At 48.4% G+C, this 24,457-nt stretch overlaps 1 protein-coding gene across 1 annotated transcript in view; it reads right to left on the minus strand.

The window, feature by feature from the left end:
* DGKG (diacylglycerol kinase gamma) overlaps positions 1 to 1,358 on the minus strand; it is a 198,975-nt gene extending 197,617 nt beyond the window's left edge. The window contains exon 1 of the mRNA XM_036851756.1: positions 1,115 to 1,358. The gene's annotated coding sequence lies outside the window, so the exon portion shown is untranslated. The remainder of the gene's footprint in view (positions 1 to 1,114) is intronic.
* Positions 1,359 to 24,457: the final 23,099 nt, after the last annotated feature.

Genomic DNA, 24,457 nt, shown 5'->3' on the forward strand with positions numbered 1-24,457 from the left:
CCAAGGTGCGTTCCCCCAAGTCCCGAAATGAAAGAAGGACAAACAGCCCTCCCAGGCCCTCTTCCGGACAGCGAGGTCATCGTATGCTAATGAAGCCGGAGGAGACAGCCGCCCCGCGCCCGCCTGCGAGCGCGCCCGCGGGTTCGCAGCTCTCCCGCGCGCCACTGCGGCGCAGCCACAAATCACCGCGCGCTGCTGCAGACCCTCCTGCCTCGCCGCGGGGAAAGAGGGAGGATGCGGGAAGGTCTGAGTCCCGCACCTGGATCGCTCACACCTGGGAGCTGCCTTCTGGCTCCGGTCTCGTGCTTCCTGCTGCAGTGATGGCACGGATGGGGACAGCGTATCAGAATCACCTGTAGGGCTTTTTCGAACTCCACAGCCCCCTCCCCAAATTCTAGCCCACTCGTCTAGAGGAAGAAAATCACTGAATGTGCAGGATGAGTGCACTGGTGGAGTTTTCGAAAGCCCCACAGGTGATACTAGATGCACGCACACACAGGAACACACATCTCGTGAGTCCGAGACTAAACAGGTCAACCCGACGTTCTCTCCCTGACCCTCCTCTCCTTCCGTAGCTACTATTTGTCAAGGTCTCCGCGTTCTCTTCAGCTTCCCTTTACGCCCCCCTAGCTCGGGGGCTTTGCGGAGTCCCCCAAAGTCCTGGAACCCCGCGGGACGGTCAGACGCTTTGGCGGCCAGACGTTAGAAGAAGTGTCCCCGCTCTTTGCCGCCCTTGTGCACCCTGGAGCGCGAACTGAATACCAAAGGTAAGTGTAGAAGGGGCGAAATCTGACCAGTTGCTTCAGCAAACTGCGTGGAGCCAGGACGCCTCCCGCCCGCACACCTTTGAGGTTCGGAAGGTCCTCCCAGTCGAAGAGGAAGCCGGTGCGCCACCCCGTGCCCTCACCCTGACAGCGGGGCATCTCCTCCGGCAGGGGCTGTGCGGCAGGTGGCATCGTCGGGGGCGGAGCGGGGGGGGGGGCGCGCCGAGGCCTTGTCTGCAGCTCCGTCCCCTGGCCACGGGACCGGCTCCCGCTTTGCTCCCCTTTTCCAAGTTGCTGCAACCCGCGCCCCCAGCCCGAGCACCCCTCCACTGCGCCGGCCACTGTCTTACCTCAGCATGCAACACTTTGTTGCGCGGTTCTCCGGAGCGCTCCTTCCTTGGGGCTTATTCCCTTACTTGGGAGGAAAGATGAACCGAGAGACGGAAAGGGGACCGAGCTGGCGTCTGGGCGTCTTGCGGCCCGCGCAGCCCTCCCGGGGAGGGGGATGGAGCTCGGGCGGCCCGGTGGGGGTTAGGCAGCGCCGGGGTCTCTGCCCGCTCCGGTACCCGCGGCTCCCGAGCGGTGCGTCTCGGCTGCCCGCTACTACGGCACTGCGGCGCCCTGCCCCTCGCAGCGGGCAAGTCAGGATGCCACGCTCAGAGCTGAGCCCTGCCTGCGGGCGCAGAGCCCGCCCCCCGCCACACAACCGCGTGCGCGCGCACACGCGCCACACCCCCGCGCGCGCGCTCGCACACACACGCGTGAATGCGGGTGGGCTCGGTGAGAGCCCGCGCCCCTTTGGTGGTTCGGGCACTTCTCATGGATAGGGGCTTCGGTTTGGGAGGAAGAGTTAGAGGCTGAGTGGTTTGGAGAGGATGCAGCAGTGGTGGGCTCCGCAGGGAGAGGCCAAAGGCCCGCTGACTCAGGGGACAGGGACAACGGTTTGACAAATACCCACATCTCAGCCAGGGCCTAGGCTGCCTCACTATCTCGACCAAGTCAAAGAAAAAACAAAAAATTAAAAGTCAACAAATTCGCTCCGTTCCCTAGGCACTGTCTCTAGCATTCAAATCACTGCCCCTGCCCAGGGACGCATTTCGGAGGCTGGGGATTGGTGGCTGTTCAATCTGAAAAGCTTTCTCCTTCCGCGGGTATAGTGGCAACCGCCGCAGCTCACCGGAGCTGGGCTCTGGTCGCTGGGCCAGGTCTCAGGACTGAGGGTTAATTCCCTTTCTCCTTTGCTTTTAGGTGACCATGGGCTGTTTTCCTGCACAGCAAGTAGACCCCTTCTTACTTTTAAAATGTAGAAAAGTACAGAAAAGGGGCTGGGAGTGAGGGGTAAGTGATGAGGGCCAACACTGGCCAAGGCACCACTCTTTCCATGACGTGCAGGTCTGTATGGGGTGACAGTGGTGGTGATGACACTATCTCAGGCATGTCACACCAGCAGGGTGACTTCTGTCCATTTCACACCACATTTAGAGTCATCTGGAGTTTGGTCTCTCATCTGTAAAATATGTAGAGTTTACCAGTTTCCACAACTGAGAATTCTTTTCGGCCAACCGGCAGTGAAGGTCCCCGGCTCAGGACTGCAGCCAAGAAAAGCTTTCGGCAGATGCAGAGGCGCCAAGGGGCCCTGGGTGTCTGGGCATTTGGGGAAGAAGCCTCAAACATGAATGTCAAACAGCCCCGAGGACCCTGATGGTCAGTGTCCATATTGGGCCATCTGCAGGCAGGATGATGGGACACGTGAGAAATTGAGGCTCAGAGATTTCCCCAAGGTTCCAGAGCGTAGTGAAGGCAGTGCCAATACCAAGAACCTCATGTTCACACTTCATCCTACCATTCACCTGTCATCTATCTATCTATCATCCTGGCTTGGTTCTTAAAGTTCCCTTCAGCTAGACTGAAATAATCCTGGTGAGGGTGCTCTCAAAGTTCTTGTATCTTTTCTTGTTTTCCTTTCACTCACTGACTCATTCACTTCTTGACTATCTGTTAAGCTCCTGCTGTGTCTTCAGGCACTTTCCCCTGACTCTAGTCCTGCGCCTTACTTGGGAAGAAAGAGGAAGCAAGAGACAGAAAGGGCTTAGAACTGTCCCTGTCCCTGATGGAGGAGAAGGCTGGTCTCAAGCTTACTGTATATATTTTCACTGTGCTAGGTTGGGTGGATGTAGAAGACAAAATCCTTGCCTTCTGAACCACATTCTCTGTGGAGGAAAACACGCTTATACACACGTCACAAGAAAACAATTTTCTTCTGTCTAATCCTGCCTCCTTCCAAAGAAGGGGAAACTGAGAGAGAGCTTGTATTTGGCCGGGCATCATGGTGGGTCTGCGGATGCATGCTTGCAGGTAGGGGTTGGGGCAACATGGAGTTATTCTGCCTATTTGAACAGGAAGGAAATAAGTTGGGTGGGAGGAATGGGGAAGACATGCAGAGACAGAATGCAGACACTTGGCTGGGAGTGCACTGAGGAAGAGTAACGAGAGAGAAACGCCCAGAACAGGGCTGCCAAGCAAGGATTTGGAGAACAGGAATGCTTGCAAAGATCAGTAAGTAGTTTGCTAGGGGAGAGGGGGCTCACTATGAGGTTCCTGCTCTCTACCCTTCCTGTGAGATAAGTCATTTGTAAAGGCAGTTGTTCCTCAATTTTTGAGTGGATTCCTTTGGGGAACTCAGGGTGGTGTTGAGTTCAGCATCTGGGTTGATGTAGGGTGAGTACAGAGAAGCCTGTGTGGGCAGAGGACTTAAAGACAGCTGGCCACTGGGTTACATGCAAATAACATGTGGGAAAAGGGTTGTGCAAGAGGTTGAAGCAATGCGGAAGGCAGGGGGCTGGAGGTAGGGAGAAGCACGGAGAAGAACATTTATGTTGATTGAGACTTCATGGGGGAGGTGAGGCTTGGGATGGGATGTGAGAGGAGAGTAGGGATCTGACACACAGATCAGCAAGACAGGACAACCTAGGCTGAGGGAAAGCGAAAGCACAGAAGGAGGACAACTCATGGTGAGTTCTGGGCCTTACAGTAGAAGAAAGGAAGTTGGGACCCTGTTGTAGAGGGTCCCTAAGTGCCCCGCCAGCAGTGTAGACCTCAGGCTATGAGTATCGAGGAACTATGGAAGATATGCGCTTTTTGTTGTTCTCATTTGGTTTTGACAGGGAAGGGGCTGGGAAGCCTCTGATGCCAGCTTCCCCAGGTAAGGGCTTCCCGTCAGAATGGAGAGCCGAGGAGGGTCAGGAGGCAGAGATGTTGTGTTGCTGCCTCCATGAGGAACCAGAGCCTAGGGGTGCAGGTGGCTCACTGCACAGGGCGCCCAGTGAGGGGCTGAAGCCCAGGCCCCACCAGCCCAGCCGTGCAGCGTGGCAGAGACAGTGTCCTGCCTTTTCTCTAGTTTGCACAGAGGCTTGGCATGCGCTGACAGAGGCCCTGGCTGCTGAACTCTGTCTTTGAAAAGGCTGAAGCCCCAGTGAAACGAGTGAGGATTTATTGAGCATTTGCTGTAAGTGCAAATGCAGGTAACGTGGAAAGAGTCTGAAGCAGGAGTAGCTGTGAGCCTGAGCCCACCTCTGCTCTTGGGTGACACTGGGAGATGCACTGCAGGGTACAGAGGAGGAAGCTTACTTCCTCCCCCCAGAGCATTTGCAACCCATGGCAGCTATAAAACAAACACTCAAAACGATTCAGAAGCAATGAAAGACAGTATAAAATTAAGTGTCGAGTTGTACAGAGCAGATTCTCAGGGCGTGAGAAGGGAGACCTCCTCCGAACTTGAAGAGTCCAGGGGGGTTTCAGGGAGGGGGAAGTTCTGGGCTTCCCAGTGGAGCCTGCGTTGGGTCCAGGTTGGAGAGGAGAACCGCGAGGAAAGGGCTGGAGCCTTCTGAGCGTGGGCTTTAGCCTCCGTGGCCACTCTAATGCTGTTCCCATTGGTGGCCAAGCGCTCTGATGAGTCACCCTCGTTTCTGAGAGACAGGGCATTTTTGGATGTTTAACTGGCTCAACACTTTACATTCCCTGAGACTTCGATGTTGGCAGCTCACACTTGCCATGTTGCTCTGGGAACACATCATCCAAGCCAGCAGCTGATGCCTGATCTCTATTGCCAAGGCAAAGCTGGGGCTGCGTCAGGTACCTGTGTCTGGAAAGCTTTAAGCTGGACTGTCTCTGACAAGCTGGGGGAACTGCGCGTGATGCTGCACGTAGCTGAGGTCACAGAGGTGGCGTCAGTGACTGGGGACCAGGCGACCTGGCTTCGGTCAAGACCCTGCTTGGGGGGGATCAGTTTGCTTCAATTTTCTGGGCCTCACTTTTCTCACCTGCAAAACCAAAAACTTACACTAGATTATCTCCAAGTTGCCTTCCACCCAGTATTTCATGATTTCATGATTAGTAGGATCTTTCCATTTTATCAGATAGGTAGAAGATGGGAACGGATATTAAAGTCCTAACTTTAGCTTTCCTCTTTGCTTTGGTTGTAAAGGTTGTGCTTGAAAGAAATTGTGAGGCTGTGGATGGGGACAGAAGAACCAGGAGGCTCGGCTCCTGGTCACAGTTTTGCCATGAACAGGGTAGGTGAATCCAGCCCTGGGAATGTAGGCAGGGCAACCCCCTCTATGGGCCTCGGGTTTCTTATTGGTAAAATAAGGAGGTTGGAAATGGTCTCTACAACCCTTTCTGGCTCTGCTACTGTGTTAAGTACTGTCAACTGAACAACTTTTAAGTACTGCCTCATAACCGGGGTGGACCACCTCCACAAGGCTAGCTTGAAAAATAACCACAATAACAACTGATAAACTTGGGGGGAAAGCACAAGAGAGAAGCCATGAGGTTAAGAGTAATAAACAGACCATTTAGATGGAATTGGAAGACCCGGGTCTGTGTCTCTAAGCCTCAGTTTCCTCTTCTGTAAAATGGAGCTAGCCATACCTGTACCACTGGATAGGGTAATGATGAAATGAAGACGCATATGTGAAAATGCTTTGTATATTTAGAATTGCTATGAGAAAAATGTATAGTTATTAAAGATGGTCTGTCTTTAAAAAAAACAGCCCAATTATATTACTTACTCACTGGTCTGCTTCCTAGGAAGCAACAATTTGGGTCAGTAACTGTCTCCACGCCCCTAAGGATAGCAATATTTTAACATGAAAACTTAATAAAGGAGCTGGCGGACTTTAGACTAACAGGCTGCAAATCTGCCCCCTGCCTAGAATTATGCAGTGTTACAGTGGATTTCTCAGGAACTTTGATTGGGTTTATTTGAAAAGGAAGGAGACACCCACCCATCCAAGATCCTGCTTTGATTGTTGCCTGTTGAGAGAGGCCCGGTGGGAGGAAGGGAAGGGAAGTGTGAGGAAGTAGGGACAGAGAGAGAGAAAAGCCTGTTGCCTTCCTGTTGTATTTTGGGCAATGGATGCTTAACTTCATGCTTTAATGAGCTTGTAAAGAGGCTAATTTTGGTTCACTCACATCACTCTGGATCTGTTTTCTGCTATGTCTGGTCAGCAGACAGTGCTGTGGAATTCTTCACTGCTGTCCCTAAAGGGGAAGCTTTTCTGGGGACCCCTGGGAAGAGCCACAGGGAGGAAAAGCTTCCAGTTCCATAAATGACCATGTGCTTCAAAGCCTGTCCAACTCACAAAACTTTTGAGAGAATCAGTCCATTTTTAAAAATACTGGTCACTTCTTTATCTCTCGTTAACCAGTTTAGAGGGACAAAATGTCACAAAATGTTAGAAATTAAGGGGGCCCCTAAGTGCTGGCCCTTCTCTCATCCATTCTCCCGACCTGCTGCCAGAATTACTTTCTGAAGGCAGACACCCCAGAGCCCTCCCTCTGCTTAAAAGCCTTCAAGGCCTCAGATTCCTCATCTATAAAATGGACATGATAATACTTATTATGCATACGTTTTTACGGGGTTTAGAAGAAATTATCTATTAAAAAATTAACACAGCATAGCACAGGGAGATCGGCTCGGTGCTTTGCAATGATCTAGACGGGTGGGATAGGGAGGATGGGAGGGAGGCTCAAGAGGGAGGGGAGATGGGGACATATGTATGCATGTGGCTGATTCGCTTTGTTGTGCAACAGAAACTAACAGTATTGTGAAGCAATTATACTCCAATAAAGATCTATTAAAAATATTAAAGTAGCTGCAAAAAAGAGTTAGCACAGTGTCAGTCACATAGTAAGTTCTCAGTGAATGGAATTATTGTTGTTACTGCTCTAGAATAACCTTGATATTCCCTAAAATGGCATGTGAGGTCCTCCGTGAAGTGGGCCTGGCTTACTCATCCACTTACACTTCCTGTAAGCCCTTCAAGGACTCGGTCCACACGTTGACTGACTTCATCATCCCAACACACCTTGGACCCACCCCTCTCTGTGTCCTACTCAGGCTCCTCCCACGGCAGGGAGAGCTGCCTTTTTCCTCTCTCTTACTCTTTCTATAGTGCTACCTCTTAAACACACTCTGCTGAAGTTAATTATCCCCTCTCCTCTCCTCCCATTGAGATTTATTTAACACTTACCCTAGTACTTACAGCAGGCTGCCTCCTATTATGGTTCCTTGCATGTGCTTCACACCCACTGCCCTGCCCCATCCCTGGGACAGCAATTGTCCCTCAGACTACATCTTAATCATCTTCCTATCGCTCAGAGAGTATTGTGCATCGTAGGGGATCAATAATATTGGATTGAATTTAAAGAAGACCTCCTTGTTGTCCCTGAGGTTCTACCACTGAGGGAAGGTTGATCCCCACTTTCAAATCTTCTAAAGAGCTACCAGTCGCTGAGCACATACCGTGTGCCAGGCACTGTGGCGCGTTCCTATGTTCACCCTCCTGAGAGCCGTGTGAGGAGAGCACCTTCAGCCTCACTTTACCCTGGAGACTTGATCACTCAAGATCACCCAGGCATTAAGCAGTGGAGCTGGTAAGAGAAACCAGAACCCTCAGTGAGTACACTCCCCACTTCCTCTGAGTGTCTCCCACACTGAGTGCGCTTGAATTTTCATTCTACAACACTTGTGAACTGTATGATATAAAACTGGTTTATTGCTGCCTGGCTGTATTTTTTGACGTTGTCTTCTCCAAGTAGTTGTTGAGCAATATGATAATAGAAATAAATAACCATTTGTTAAATGCTTATGTCTCTAGCACTTTACACACACACACAGACACACACATTAATTCTACAAAGGAGATGTTATTAATCCCATTCTACAGAGAGTTTAATTGGGGCCTGCTATTGGCAGGGAAGTACTGGGGGGGATGTGATACTCAGGGTGGAAGCTATTTTCCAACAGGTATAATGTTTTTGTTATTTTAATCACCGGCATACCAGCTGAATCTCAGCCCTCAATTTTTATTGAATGATTGATAGTTTCTTTCATCTCTCTGACATATGCTCTTAACCCTAAACCCATACATATCTCGTGAAATGACAGGTAGTCAGTCAGTCACTGGCTGCCTTCTTCCACCACTGAAAGGAAATGGGCGGAGAAAAAGGGGCAGGGCGCTATACCGAAGAGACACAGTCTCAGGAGACAGACTTAAGCTCAGCTGAGGTGATGTGCCTTCCTCTCCAGCTGGCAGTCCTCCGGGTGTGGTCTTCAAATCACCTGGGTCAGACTCTCCTGCGTGCTTGTTAAAATGCATATTCCTGGGTTCTATCTCAGACCCATTGAATCTGCCTCCCTGGGGGCAGAGGCTGGAAACTTGCCTCTTTAAACAAGTCCCGAAGGTGACTCACCTGGACCCTGAAATCTGAGCACCACAGCCAGTGCTAAGCTCCTGTCAGGGATCCCTTTCAACTGCAGCTGTTCCAGATGAAACTGGCTTTTTCTCAAGTTATCAGCATCCATAATAAATAAAGAGAAACCATTTAAATTTTCATTTTATTGCTTCCCAGTGTTGCCCCTGGTCCAAAGGCTATTGTACAGTTTGGCACATTCCATATGTCTATTTTATGATGTTTAGAAGAAAAAGTTCCCTTCACAGTATAGCTTTATTGCTTCTTATGATTTTCCTTTGCAAATATCTCCAGTTAGAGCTACATTGTCAGTTACTTTTCTTAACGTGGGTCCATGAAAAAGTGTATTCAGAATTTCAAACAACAATTTCATAAATAGACTTTCAGAACACAACATGTTCCTAAGTAGGGAACTGTCTGTATTTTACAGTTTTTGTAGTTATTTATCTCTGAGAAAAAGACTTTTACAGTTAGCCCTAGAAGGATGTGCTTTGGGGGGCTCTGAGTTTTCCCAAATCTCCTTCTCACAGAACTCTAGCTAGCTTCGTGGCTTTCTTGATCTGCAATTGCTTCTAGGTGTTCTGGGAGTTTTGCCAGTTTGGGATATATGAGCTACAGGTGTAGGAAGTGGACTTTTTTTCTCATTTGTGAATTTGTTCATTTAACAGATGCTTCTTGGGCACCTCCAGTGTACCAGATGCTATGGTAGGCACTGGGGATTCAGACAGGAGTCTTGCTCTCTGTCCTTGAGAGGCTGAGTCTGGTAGGTGGAGCAAAAATTACCGACCACCCAGGGAAGGAATTGGTGGTGAGAAGGGTGCTGTGGGATTAAGGTCTAAAGGGAAGAGAATCAAGCAGTTGGTGGAGGAAGGATGAGAGAGATCCCAAGCACCCACCGGGAGTTCTTTTTCTTTTATTTATAGATATTCCATTGCTTTGCGTGATCCCCACCTCTGCTGGCGTAGGCATGCACACCAGCAGATGTTCCCTCAGTATTTGTGACAACAGCAAAAACTCCTCTCCCTGTGCTGGGGTATGGGGGCAGGGCTGGAGGCAGGGGGAATAGACCAGGGCCATTTTTCAAGTGGGTGAGGGGCAGGAGATGCTAATTGAGAGGTGGAAGACAGGGAGGACCCTGCATTCTATGGCTTTGTAGGGGCTAGGAGCTCTATTTATTTTTTCAAAGAGACTCTAAACCTGTTGTCTTGCCACTTCCTCTTGTTGGTCCTGGTCTTGCCTTGGTATCCGTAAGAATACAATGCATCCCTTTCTTACAGGACATCTCTGCAGGTGCTTGAATCTCTGCAGGTGCTTGAATGATGGCAGCTCCCGCATTCCGCCTCCTCTTTGCCCCAGAGCATTCACTCATCATTCACTCTGGTGTCCATCCAATACACATTTAGTGACCAGACGCTCTTTACGAGCCTACTTTTTCCAGGCACTCTGCTAGGTGCTGGGGGTATGGAAATGAAGAATGGGCCTGTGTTTAATGGGAGGACTGGCGTGTGGACCAATGATGACACCATGGCCTCACAGTTGATCTGGGAGAGAGAGGCACAGGGCCTCCAGCTGGGGTAGGTGGCTGGAGGGGGCTGGAATGAGACTTCTCAGAGGTAGGTGATGATGCCTTATCTGTGTCTTCAAAGCCAGCCAGGGTCTTCTGTCTGTCCTCCTGTGACACGTGGGACCCGTTGACACCTGCTGCCAGGGGTGGTCCCAGGGCCCTACCCAGTGGGGTGCTGGAGACAATGGTGTGCATCTCTTCCCAATTCTGTGCTCAGTGACATCATGTTGGTAGTTTGAAATCAGCCACAGTGAGAGTATTTATACCACTGTGATTTACAGCAAATGCTGCTGTAAATCAGGCACCCTTGCCCCACTCTCACCAGAGCTGTTTGTCAAATATTTAGTAGCAGGTACCTACCATACCCACCCCCCCCATACCTGATGCATGGTAGAAATTAACACAGGGAGGAGGAAAGAGCCTCAGCTTAGCTTCTGGTTCTACCATGTGAATGGTCTGCCTACCTTCCTACCCTCACCTCTCCAGCCTCCTGGGTAAACACTCCACTCAGACCCTCACAGTGACCGCTGCCCTCCATTGGGTCCCTCAACAGAAGCCCCACCAAGTCTCTAGGAGTGATGGGGTGTGCCACTGTGTTGAGAACTGGGGAGCCGGTTTCTGACGGTGGGTCTCCTAAGGGTGATGGGGCTAAGAAGGTAGAGACTGCTGCCCACACAGTTCTTCTCAGATGTTTCCCCCAGAAATATCACTGTCACTGCAGGGTAAGCGTGTGTCTTCCTCCTTGGGTCTTGAGGCAAAGCTTGCGAGCTTTGGATTTCTTTACTGCCTCATGCTTGGTCATTAAAACTGATAGAAATTTGGACCTCAACTCCATGATCTTTTCCTGATTGTTTAGTATAGAAATAAACAGCAGAAATGTGCTCTTTGTCCTTTTGCTTTTGGGTGGTGAATGGAGATGGAGAAAAGTTCCCAATTTGAGCTCCAAAACCCTAGTTGCTGCATAAGCATCATTGGGCTGCTTTGTTCTAGGTGACTGTCTGCTTCTTGTATGAAACTCAAAACATAAATATATTTGGAGATTTTCTTCCTCAGCCTGGGTATTGGTGTTACTTCATCTCTGCAGCATCAAAAAAAAAAGAAAGAAAGAAAAGGGGAAGAATAGGAACTTGGCCAGTTTTCCATCCATCCACGAAGTCAGAGTCAGCTTATTTTGTTGCATTCTGGATGCTGGTTTTTCTGCTCCCTTCTGCTGAAAATTACATTTAATAGTCATTTAAGAGATTGATTTCTATCATTGAGCCCTATGCAGTTTTGTATTTAATTTCTGGTCTTGTCAAGAATCTCAAAGATATCGAGAAGAAAGGAAGAGGGAGAAGGAAAATACGTGTCATGTGCCAGCACTCTCTTGTGGGTTGTGTCATTTCATCCTCACAGCAGCCCTTCAAGGGGGAGGCAAGGACCCTGATGCTCAGGAGAGTTAGGTGAGGCAACCAAGGTCACAGAGCCGGGGTGGCAGTGGGCAGGAGGCAGGTGCGGTTCTGTCAGACACCGAGGCCCAGCCTCATTCCATCTCATTGCCTCTCCTCATAATCACCAGATGTCTTCAAACTCCAGGGAAGCTGAGGCCAAACCTCATTTTTCCACAAACCAAAAGGGGCCACTGGAGCTCCTTGGGTGAAGATGTCCTGCATTCAGTGTCCTCCCGGGCTGTGGCCAGAGAGGGTCCCTCAGGTCTGGGTCCCTACAGGGATGCAGGGTTGTTCCTGTGGTTGTGAAGCAGAGAGAACCAGCCCAAGGACAGCTGGAAGGAGGGCAATGGAGACGATCACAGCGGTAACAACTACAGAAACAAATCCATCACCTCCCCTGCACTGCTCACTGTGCTGGGCCAACTCTCACCACGACCCCACAAGGAAAGTATTACTATTCTACAGTACATTTCACAGGTGAAGAAACTGAGCGTCAGAGAGCCTCCATGACTTAGCCAACATCACACAGCCATGCTTACACCTGGGGTTTGAACCTGAGACTGTGGAGCTCTAAAACCTGTGCTCTTTCCATCACAGGACCCACCTTCTGAAGGTCCATTTTCTTTTTCTCTCCTATTGTAGACAGCCTTGGGGACTCCTTTGTATGTAGGTTGTTTGTCATCTTTTGTTCTTTTTTATTGTCCCTGATTATCATTATTCCTTATGCTTATCCCTGCCATTCTCCCCACCCTTGTGACTTTTCCCCCTAAGAGCAGCAATCCTCTGGGGTCATCTTTGACCTCTTTCCACAGGAGCACAAACCAGTTGTTCTTCCCTCCTATTGAAGCTGCTACCCTCCCCCTCCCACCCCTGGAACCAGCAGAGAAAAGGTATATTCACAGGAGCATATCTGGAGGTTGAGGGCAAAGTAAGAAATGGTAGGTTTTGCTGTTCTACACAGCAAGTGAGATTTCTTGGTAGAGAACTTAGAAGTATTTCTAGACCCAGCCATGGCTGCTAGAGCCTCCAAAAGGACCTGCCAGGAAAATTTTCAGACTGGAGGGATAAACAGATTGGTCTTGGCTCATTTGGCTGTTCATCTTCCTAGAAATAGGGCCTGGGGAGGTGACCCCTTTAAACAGGGTCTAACTCTATATCCCCAACATACCGGATTTTATGGCATTAAATGGAACATTTGAACTATTGACTCCAACTCAGCATGTCCCAGAATCAACTTGTCTCCTTGTGTCCCATAACTTTGTTTCTCCACTTGTGCTCCTTTCCGTAGAGATTGGCTCCCACTGTCTGCAAAGCCACCCAAGCCAGAAGCCTCAGCATCAGTTGGACTTTCCCTCTCCAGTGCCCCCTTCCATCTTCAGCCCCTCAGCAGCGACGATTTGTTTTGCTTCCTTGCTGATTTCCACATCTGCTGCAAGAGAGCCGATTCCTCATGCGTCCCAAAATGCAGATCTGATCATATCACTGTCCTGTGATTTTTTCTCTTTTTGCAATTTCCCCAATACTTTCAATGTAAAATCATAAATTCCTTTCCCCATCCAATAAGACCTTTTGTGACTTGGTCCCTGCTTACCTTGTTCTGACTCATTTCTCATCTCTGCCCACTCCTGCCTACACTCCAGACGTTCTGAAGCACTACATTTGGAGCTTTAAGTAGCTGCTGGTCCTTGCAACTCCTCTAAAAATACATTTTATACCTCCTTTCAGGTGAAGAATCTGAGCCTAGAATCACACAGCTAATAGGCAGCAAAATCTGATTTTAAAGTCAAGTCTCACTGTCACTGAAGACCAGGTCTTTCAGACAGACTTGGGGAGCCTGGCATATTTTGTGGAGTTTGCCAGGCCTGCAATGAGGGAGAGAGGGGAGACTGAACCCCTTCTACTCAGAAAATCCTGACATCCTCTGGCTATAGCTCTGTCCTCTCTTTCTGACCCACATGACTGTGCAGATGTGAGGGGTGACTGAGCCCCAAGATTAATAATCACTGCGAAATTCACTGTGGCCAAAGAGAAGGCACACGATTCATCACGTGAACTGTGTTCAGATCCCATTGCTTGAGTTTAATCAGACTAATGAACCAGATGGCTTCCTCTCTAAAGTGATTTCTGCTGTTTCCAGTAGTGAATAACAGCACACCAGGATTTGAAAGGGAGAAAGAAGAAAATTCAGCTGGGGAGAAAGGACATCCTCCAAGTTACCCAGCTGATGGGTTGGCAGTACTGGGAGAGGTGGGGCAGGGTGGCTGGGGTATGGAGGAGGAATAGGGTGGGTGGGAACTTGGTGGTGTCCATTCTAGGCCTGTCACCTCCAGGAAAATGTTCCCAAGGAAGGGGAGGGGTTTTTAAAGTGTAGAAGATAAGTCCAGGGAACTCAGAGGCCAGTGCCTTCAGAGGAGAGCAGGTGGTAAAGGAACTTGATCCCAATAATGCATTCATTTGTCTAACATTTACTGATGCCACTGTATGCATAGCCTATTGTAAACACTGAAGATACAACAGTGAACCCAACATGGGCTCTGGTTCTAAAACTCAGGGCAATTGTCTTTAAATATTTTTAAACTACAGAATCCTTTGTTCAAAGGAAACCTTACAGATAAGCCCAACAATCAAAGCAAGGCAAAGCTCTAGGTGGCCTCTGAGGAGGCTCTTGTGAAGTCTAGGGATGCACAGAGTGCAGTGGACTGTGCTGCCGAGCAGGAATGACCCAGGGGCAGGGGACCCAAGAGCTATCTTCCAACATTTGATGGGGGGGTCCTGGGGAAGAGGGGTCTGACCTATCCATGGTGGTCCCATGTAGTCAAGACTCTATTACGAAATAGAAAACCAACCCAAACCTCTAAATCACCAAACTGAAGAAAGAGCAGGGAAATGGATGGCCTTCATGAACAGCTGGAACCAGGGATAAGATGCTACCAGATCTTGGTCCCTTTTCTCCCTTCCCCCTCCCCCCCTCACTCCCCTCCTCCCTATGCACTTCTAAGGGAGTCCCTACCCACAGGCCTTGCTGCAGTGAGTGACTATGAATGTGTGAGCCTGGCCATGTACTATGCCCTGAGGCAGCCCACACGGACACCCCTGAATGGCCCATCCTGGTCACCTGACTTAAGGGCAGCCAACCAGTCTGGAGGCTGGCCAGGGGCTGTAACTTAGGTTTGCATTAAAAAGAAGAACTGGGACAACTGAATTCTCTGTGTCTGAAAACATGAGCCAAGAGACACAGAGAAGTTGCCGGTTAGGTTAGCTCGGGGGAAGAGAGAAAAATTTACTTAGATTTGGGGTCTGAGATGGCCATTGTGGATTGGATGACCAAACGTCTCAATTTGCCCTGGGGAATCCCAGTTGGTCTCAGGTTAATTATGACTAGGGCCTCATTTCACTCTCATGAGTATTCGGATTTGGATGAAAAACTATTCAATCACTTTAATTATGGACCATAATAGGGTGTGGAGTGGGAGATGGGAAGGGATGAGAGAGAAGGTGGGGTCAGGCCTGGAAGAGCCTTGTGGGCCAGGCATAAGAGTTTTGACTTCTATGGTGAAGACTATGGGGATTTTTAACATGGAAAGTACAAGATCAATGTTTGCCTTTACAAAGATCATTCTGATAAAGTGTGGACAGCTGACGAGAGAGACGGGCTAAAGAGCTGAAGGCGATCAGCTGGGAGGCTGACTGAACACTCCAGGCAAGAGACAGGGTGGTCTGAAATATCCCAAGTGACTTGTAGAGATGAGAAAAGCAGATGTGTTCAAGGGCTATCCAGGAGGAAGATTTGAAAGGATTTTGGAGACTGATTAGATTTGGGGGACGAGGGAGAGAAAGGTGTTAAGGGTGAACAATGATGCATTTCTGCGGGAAAAGCCTGCTGGCGGCAGGAATGGTGAGTGCGGCTTTGAACGTGTTGGTTTTGAAGGCCATCAAAGTGGCAACTGAGTGATCAGGGTGTAATTAGGGAGATGCTGAATGGGGAGTGGTGGTTGGGGGTGGAGGGGGGTGGCGGGTAGCTTCGTTCGTGGGAGTGGAAAGATCACACAGAGAAGATGGGTAGGGTGAGAAGCAGGAGGTGGGAGGGAGGACAGGTGAGGATATCACCCAGAGCTGTCTGTGCGTCTGCGTCTCATGCTTTGCCTTGCATTCTGCTTATTTTTCTTCTTGTCATTCCCCACCACAGACTGTACTGGGTTTGAGGCCTGGCACCTTTTAAACGTTGAATCATCTCCCTCAGTGCCTTTGTGTAGCAGGTTGTTTGTATATATTTGGTACTAAATGATGGAAAAATTTTAAAGGCCTATGGGGTTGACCACCAGGATATCACTGATAACCTTAGGAGAGCATTTTCCCAAGGTGTGTTGGGGCAGATGCCAGACTGCAATGGTACACGGAATGGCGGATGAAGGAAAAAGAAACCAGTAACTCAAGCTATAATCTGGGCTGCCTCACTTTCCACTAGTCCGTCTTCTCCCTCTTCACTTTGAAGGCAGTATAGTTTTTAATTATTCTTGAAAGAAGGGCTTGAGATATTTAGTCATTCGGGAGCGGCAGGTGCAAATGGGGGAGTCAGAATGTCTGGTATGTTTTCCCCTTAAGTCCAATGCTGCTAGAATAACGACAGTGATAGGAAGCACGGTACTATGTTTGAATCCCAGCTTTGCACTTGGGAAGGGCACCATTTAGATAGCTCAGAATAATTTGGAATTTGAAATCAGATCAGATTTCAAATTGGGGCCAATATCTGGCTCTGTTATTTACTTACCTAATAGTTTTGCAAACTTTGTAAAGTTTCAACCTCTCTGACTCTTGATTTACTCATCAGAAAAATGGGGATGATAATGAATATCTTTCAATTTGCATAGCTAATTCAATGGGTGGTAGAAACTGAAGCTCAGAGGTTTTTTTTTTTTTTTTTTTCTTTAGACATCTTTATTGAAGTATAATTGCCTTACAATAGTGTGTTAGCTTCTGCTTTATAACAAAGTGAATCAGTTATACATATACAATAGGTTCCCATTTCTCTTCCCTCTTGCATCTCCCTCCCTCCCACCCTCCCCATCCCACCCCTCTACGTGGTCACAAAGCACCGAGCTGATCTCCCTGTGCTATGCGGCTGCTTCCCACTAGCTATCTATTTTACAATTGGTAGTGTATATATGTCCATGACACTCTCTTACCCTGTCCCATCTCACCCCACCCCCTCCCCATATCCTCAAGTCCATTCTCTAATAGGTCTGTGTCTTTATTCCCGTCTTGCCACTAGGTTCTTCATGGCCTTTTTTTTTTTTTTTTTTTTTCCTTAGATTCCGTATATATGTGTTAGCATACTGTATTTGTTTTTCTCTTTCTGACTTACTTCACTCTGTATGACAGACTCTAACTCCATCCACCTCATTACAAATACCTCCATTTCATTTCTTTTTATGGCTGAGTAATATTCCATTGTATATATGTGCCACATCTTCTTTATCCATTCATCTGTCGATGGACATTTAGGTTGCTTCCATGTCCTGGCTATTGTAAATAGAGCTGCAATGAACATTGTGGTACATGACACTTTTTGACCTATGGTTTTCTCAGGGTATATACCCAGTAGTGGGATTGCTGGGTCGTATGGTAGTTCTATTTGTAGTTTTTTAAGGAACCTCCATACTGTTCTCCATAGTGGCTGTATCAATTTACATTCCCACCAACAGTGCAAGAGTGTTCCCTTTCCAAGCTCAGAGGTTTTATATAACATTCCCATGTCATTTGACTAGTATGTGACAGAGCTGGGGTTCCAACCCAGAGCTCATCAGTTTTGTTGTTTTTGTACTTTCTAGGGCACTCTGCTGCCTGACACATGACCTCAACTCTTCTTTGGACTGAAGCAAGGCATAAATAACTCGAAAAATGCCTGGGTCAAGAATATGCAAAGTTCCCTTCCCTACCCTCATTGTCCTTGGGACCTTAAGAAATTACCCCCCGACTCCACCATTATCGCTGAAGTTTCTCATTAAACGGGTAGAAAATTGTATGACCTACTGCATAGGCTAATTGTGAGGGTTAGACTAGTTAATGTCAGCAAAGGTACCCAACAGAGTATTCACACGGTAGGTGCGAATTAAATGGTAACTAAAGCTGATTTCAACTTTGAGATTGGTGTTAACTCTTCTAACAAGCTTTGCTGATAGTGACAGTAATTATAGTGATGGAGGCGGTTGTAGTAGGAGCAGCATTAGCTAACATTTGTAGAACACTGGGAAATCTTCAAGTGCCAGAAAATAACTCTCATTTAAATAATCTCATTTAAATTCACAACAGCTCTCTTAACAGATGTCATTATTCCTATTTTTACAGATTAAGATAGAAAGGCATAAAGAAGGAGGATAAGTCACTGGTCCAAAGTCATCCAGCCTTATGCGATGGAACAGGGGTCAAATCCAGGGCTCGGCGTATTAGTGAAGTCTCCACCTCCATTAGACGCCAACACGTGAACCCCAAGGTTTGGTCAGAATTTATTCCCATGAAGAGTCTTATGAGCTAAAAAGGAAATAAAAAGGCACTTTCCAGGAAGCACCATGACTGCTGAAGAGGCAGACCCAACTGGCTCGCTGGCTCTGCTTCTGGGAGCTGACCCTGGGCTTTCGAGGACAGTGCTAGCAGCTGGGACAGAGGTGAGGTCATTGTCACCAAGCCGTCATCTCTCAGTGGCTCCCCAGCCCCAGCCTGTGCTTCTGTGGCCTCTTGGCCTGCCAGCCCCCATTGCTGAGGCCAAGGGGAAGGAGAGAGAGACCTGGGTTAAAGGCTGGCAAGAGACATAGAAGGGAGAGAAGTGGAGCAAAAAAACCCGCTGAGGGGGCCTGGCAGGGAGGCTGTCAGCCGGCCCATCTGTATGCTCGGGGGTGAGGTCTGCAGTGGAAGGCACCACCTGGGCAGAGTCATTTGGACGTGGGCAGTGAATCAACCAAACCCCATGGGCACCAGTTCTGGGCTTCAGGGGACTCAGATCCCATTCCCTGCTTGCCCTTATCCTCTGCCCCAACAGTGGGATGGGCCTCTGTGTGTGTGTGTGTGTGTGTGTGTGTGTGTGTTTATGTGTGTGTGTGTGTGGTGTGTTCCCACATTAAAGAGGCAGAAAAGATGGAAGGCCCAGCATCCATCCCCAGCAGGAGCTCAAGCCCAGGACTGTGTCCTCTCACTTTCTCCCTGTAGAAAGTCCTCTCCCCCAGATTGTTGGCAAAGCTGCAGAACTTCTGATTCAGTGACATTTTACAGGATCACTGTGTTCTTTCTTCAGAGCCATTTGAGATAGAACTGAGAACAGGAAGCCCACTGTCTCAGAGAACTGGACCAAGGATGGTGCTCCCCGAGCAACGGAGGGCTTCAGGGAGTCGGAGCAGTGGGGGAGCAAAGGCAGGAGCCAATACCCCTTGTGTTCCAGGCTGGCATCAGGTACTGTCACACGTTGTTTTTTCTTTTAGTCCCCTCAGTAATACCAGGAAGTGGGTAAAATTGTTCCCATTACAGGGAGAGGAAGTTGAAGTTAAGAGGGAGAAAAGTGATTCACCTAGGGTCATTCAGTGAGTAGGAGGCCTAAACGCTCTTTAACACCAGTCTTTTCTAATTCTCCGTGATGACTCTTCCTTTATGCCATGCAGCCCCCAAGCTTTGCCGTGGGACACATCACTGGTTTTTAAGGTAGTGCTGAATGGCGTGAGCTTGGAGGGGCTTACACGTGCACAGTGGTCATTGTGCCTTGTCTCCTTCTACACACTCTAAATCTAGGCTCTATCAGAAATTCTCCTGGAAAGACAGACGATTACCAGACTGAATTGGCCGCCTCCGTGCATATGGATATAGATGAGTATGCACACATAATCAGACAGACACACACACCTACCAAAGAATCTTGGAGCTGGCAAAGAATTGGTCGGTCATTTAATCCAAATCCCTGATTCATTAACTTTCTAGTAGCTAAACTAGACAGTTTTCTGGTCTGTGCTTGGAGATTTATAGAATGTAAGAATTTTTACAAAGGGAAGAATGGTAAGAAATAGTAGCAAGTGGGGTGTGACCCCAACAATGCGCAGGCTTACAGGGTAAGCGCCCAGATTGTGTGGTGGTTGTGGTCAGGAGACGGTTTGGTTTCGGTAATAGCAGTGGCAGTGCTGGTGGTCCTGACGGAGGAGGTAGGGATGATGATGGAGGTGGTGGCTTGTTGGTAACAATGAAGGTGGTGGTGATGGTGTTGGTGGTGGTAGAAGAGGTGCAAGTGGTGCTGATGGTGGCAGAGGAGGTGGCGGTGACCAATGATGGTGGAAGTGGTGGTGATGGTGGTTGGAGATGAAGGTGGTGGGGGAGGAGTAGAGGTGACAGGGTGGCAGGAATGGTAGTGATGGCGGTTAAAGATGGAGGGGAGGTGATTCCAGAGGAGGAGGCAGGGATGAAGGTGGAAGGGTGTGGTGGTGGCCTTAGAGGGAATGGTGGTTTACCCTCTGACATTTAGGCTTAAGCTGAACTTCTCAAAGTATGAGGAGCCAGTGCACACGGGGAAGGCTCCAGGCCCAGCGTTGGCAGAGGGTAAGTTCCTTCCTAGAACACCAAACACCTATCCAGATTGTCTCAGGGTAGCCCACTGCCATGAGGAGAAGCAAAAGTCCATAGCTCCCTCCTGGCCTGCCCAGCCCAGGGTGCTACTTGGCTCTGGCAGTCCCCCAGGCCAGAATCCCGCCAGATACCGCCAGTGTCCACCATTCCCAGGTCACAGGACTCTGAGACCTCGCAAAATTTTTGAAGCTTCGATAGAAATGGTTTTGATAGAAACACTCTCAGGTCCACAAACTGTAACACATTTCCTCTGATAGATACATACCCCCCCCGCCCCACACACACACTTACACTCACACAGTGTCTGCAGAAGTTCGTGCTATTTGTTTTTAAAAACCAGTATACACAGAATGGAGTATGTGCTTAACGTGCCACATGCCCACCTCCGCCATCCTGATCCGGGCTGCTTACATGGTGCTGGCAGCTTTGCCACTGACTTAGTCACTGAGACACCACTCGTGAAGAAAATCAATATGTTGTTTGCCTCTCTGCAGTGAGAGCATGCCAGATGAAGAGTCACAAAGAGTGGCCTTGACAGCAGCTCTCCACGGTCCCCCAGTCAACACCAGGCTTGCCTTCTGTTGAGTTTCAGCAGGCTTCTTACCTGTCAGGAGTGACATATGGGATACTTGATAGACGAAACCTCTACTCTGCATGATCTATGTTAACTAGTATGACATATGGGCCTCCCTTGGCGAGTAGCTATTTTCAAGGCTGTTTTAGGGTAGCCTTGACCCATAATGACTCCTATCATTTATTATGCTCCACAGAACCCCTTCCCCACAAAAGCATGTACAGCTCATATTCCAAGCACTCCTCAATCCATCACCCCCATGCTCCCAGCAGTACCTCCCAAATCAGAGATTCACTAAAGTGTCTGCCTTTGATATGATCCCTTACTTCCTTGCATGGGTGAGTAATAGAAGAAGGTAGAAGAGCATGTAAATAATCATTCCTCCTTGGTGCCTGGTTCTTGGGAGACACTTAGAAAATGAACATTCAGTGAGGGGAATGAGGACTGGGGTTCCAGATGTGGAATCTCTAGTTTTTTTAAGGCCACATTAACTGCAGTGCAGGGAAAAGGTCAACTGAAATCTTCGACGGCCTCCGGGAAGCAAAGGGCCCAACTCAGCACTGCCAGACCATGCATACAGTTTCCTAGGACCACAGGCTATGAAGCCTTTGTCTGGACAGGTTTGCATAAGACAGTGGTACATGTTGGTACCTAGAAATTCTCCAGACCCACAATTTTAAGGGTTTCCTTTGTATCCCAGTTGTCTGCATGAGGATAGGGTCAGCCCTTGGTAGCTACAGCCCCTTGAAACTCTGGACGGTGACTCAGAGATTAGCCATAAACAAAAAGCCACCTGTGGCATGAGGCTTTGGCACTGTGTGTACCTGGCAGCAGTGTCCCTGCAACCCCACCTGGCTCTCAGTCTCGATATAAGGAGGGGCCCCTAAATTCTAGCAAACCACAGAAGCAAAGGCCAGTTTTAAGGAAATTGCCACTTTCCATGGTAAAATAAAATAATATCCAGACTCTCTGCAGCAGATTCTGTTGGTTGCTGACTGAACTTCCCAACTGAATCCTGATTCTATTCAGACATCCACCCATTACCAACGTGGCATTCCACTGACGTCTGTTACTGGTCCAGGAGTGGGAAGTGTAAGAAATTATAGTCCATGCTTGAGGTAGCATCATACTTCTTGATATGCACAAGACGTAGTCCTGATTGCCATTAGCAGCCATCTTAAAACCACAAGGGAAACCAGTTTTGGGTAGGAGCTGACACTGAGGGCAGCTGAGTGGAACGCAGAAAGAACCTGCGTATTTGATGCCATCATTGAAATGTGGATTGCAGCATGCCTGGGGCCTACTCTACCCCAAGCCTCCTGTTATGTCTGATAATGCATCTCCCTATTGTTTGATTCAACACATTCTGTTCCTTGAAGTCAAAATGATCCTAAGTGACATTCGCTGCAAGGCTAAGTTGAGAGGGAAATTCTCCACATGGAGAGAGGCAGAAAAAACAACACGGCCCAACTCTCATTTCCAAAGATTCACCTTTCATGAGGACCTCAGAGGGCGCTACTCCTCTTTAATGCCGTAACTACAATCTTTCTCTTAAAAGCTCCTCTGTAGAGCAGAGGGTAGGCTGGGATATTTAAACAATTCTTCATGCAGTGTTCAGAGATAGTAGCAGGAAAAAACACAGAGAGTAATTTGCAACTAGATAATCTGGTTCTCAAGATACTCCTTGGTCTTTAGATTATGGCTTTGGGTTTCATTCAGTCTTTATATGCTGGGCACCATCCAGCATCCGAAAGTCATGCCTTAGAAATCCATGCTCGTTGACGCCTCGTATGCGAGTAAAGGAAAGAGCCCTAGAGGAACAGGGAATCCTTTCTCCCACCTTCTCGGTTTCCTGCCTTTTCTTGTGGTGATTGACTTGGGAAAGACCACATGTCTCAACTTTAAGAAGTCCTTCTTAAGGCCACAACAGATACAATGAATAATGTTGTTGAATAATACATGAGAAGGAAACTCCATCCGGTATAATGCAATGACACGAGCATTGATACAAGAGCCAGAAATAGGTCATAAGGGGGACAAGAGCATTATTTCTTTACAAGCTATGGAATGGGTCATGGGTCTCTACCAGTGTGGACCCCCGAATCAGCCAGGCCCAGACCTCTACAGCCCATGCTGAACACCGTATAAAAGAGACGTCATAGTACATACCCTCCATTCCTATATTGGCAATTGAGCGTGGTAGACCAGAAGACTGTGGCCCACTGCCTGGGTTTGCCCCCGTTTTCGTCACTTGCTTGTTGTTTTTGTGGGAACTTAAGCAAGTCACTTAGTCCTTTGAGCCTCAGTTTCTTTGTGTGCAAGCCTATTACACAGGTTGTCATGATGATTAAGACGGTAAAGTATATAACTGTACCTGGCACATCAGTAGTTTCCTAATACATGGTAATTATTTTTAGTTATTAATAACCATTCAGCCAGTTTCCCAATTCCTCCTGTGACCTGTTTCAGCAACTCCCAACTATGTCTTAGCGGCTCATTCTTCTGTTGGGTTTCCACATGACCCTCACATTGGACACACAACTTACTCTTTCCCAAGTTACAGCATTGGTGGTACTCCATCCTGCAATGTCCCGCAGACATTCTTGGAGAACAGCCTCTGGCATTTCCAGGCCCCAGGACTCTGCCTGTCCAGAGGTGACTCCCTGGGCTGCACTCCCACCCATCACATCCAGACAGGACCAACCCCAAAGCCTTTGAAAGACTCCGGTTGTAAGTAGAGGAGACTGTTCCCAGGGAAAATGAGCCCATGAAGCAGCCTCCTTGGAAGTGTTGGAGAGGAGCATGGCTCTCAGTCGAGCCTTCACCATTTCAACGATATGATGGCATTGAATGGCCAACTGCCCCAGCTTTGGTGGGAAGCAAGTCTGGGCACTGCCAGCATAGTAAACAGTTTGATCTCTCTTAATAAGGCCCGTCTGCCTGGGGTGGGCCAGAGCCGACAGAATCTCCTGGGGCTCCTAGAGCCAGATGCCTTTCAACGGGTTTTGCCATCAATCTTAATAAATACAAGGAGGCAGCAACTGGCACGATAAATTCAAAACAATCCTGACCTGGGAGGCTTGTGCTCAGAAACCCTCACCATTTCAAATCAATTCAGCCAATATTTACAGGGCACCTCCCATGAACCAGTCACTATACTAGGCAATGGGATTACAAAAATGAGTAAGATTATCACTGTCCTGGAGATGCTTAGAGCTGGAGAGAGGTGAGGAGTGGGGCAGATGAGGGCCAAGAGGGTAAAAAAGTATTATAGGTTCTAACACAGGGACATAAATAGGGTGTAAGGGGTACACTGAGGAAAGAGGGGTCAGTTCTCCTGGAATTAGGAGGGTCAGGAAAGTCTTCACAGGGGAAGTGACCCAGATATCAGGTCAACGAATATTTATTGACTGTTAACACCAATTTCTGTGCTAGAGGATTTCACAGGCATTATCTCATTTATGCTTCACAAAAACCCTGTGAAGTAGATAATATTATCCCTGTGATTTTCAAAGATGGGGAAACTTAAGTCCAAAGGTCACATGGCTAATGAATGATATGGAGCTTTGGTAGAATTAGAGCCCTCAGTCTGACCACCCAAACAATGGATGTCCGAACTTTGGGGGTCTCTTTTGCTCATGCACATAAGCTTCAGCCTAGCACTTATATAAGTAGATGCCCAGATATCTACTCATCATTCTGGTGACAGGAAAATTCATGCAAGTGAAACCCACAAACAGAGAAGCTAAGGTGAACCCCCCTCCATCATATCCCC

This window comes from Balaenoptera musculus, chromosome 4 (assembly GCF_009873245.2).
Source record: "Balaenoptera musculus isolate JJ_BM4_2016_0621 chromosome 4, mBalMus1.pri.v3, whole genome shotgun sequence".
In the NCBI taxonomy this organism is placed as follows: Eukaryota; Metazoa; Chordata; class Mammalia; order Artiodactyla; family Balaenopteridae; genus Balaenoptera; species Balaenoptera musculus.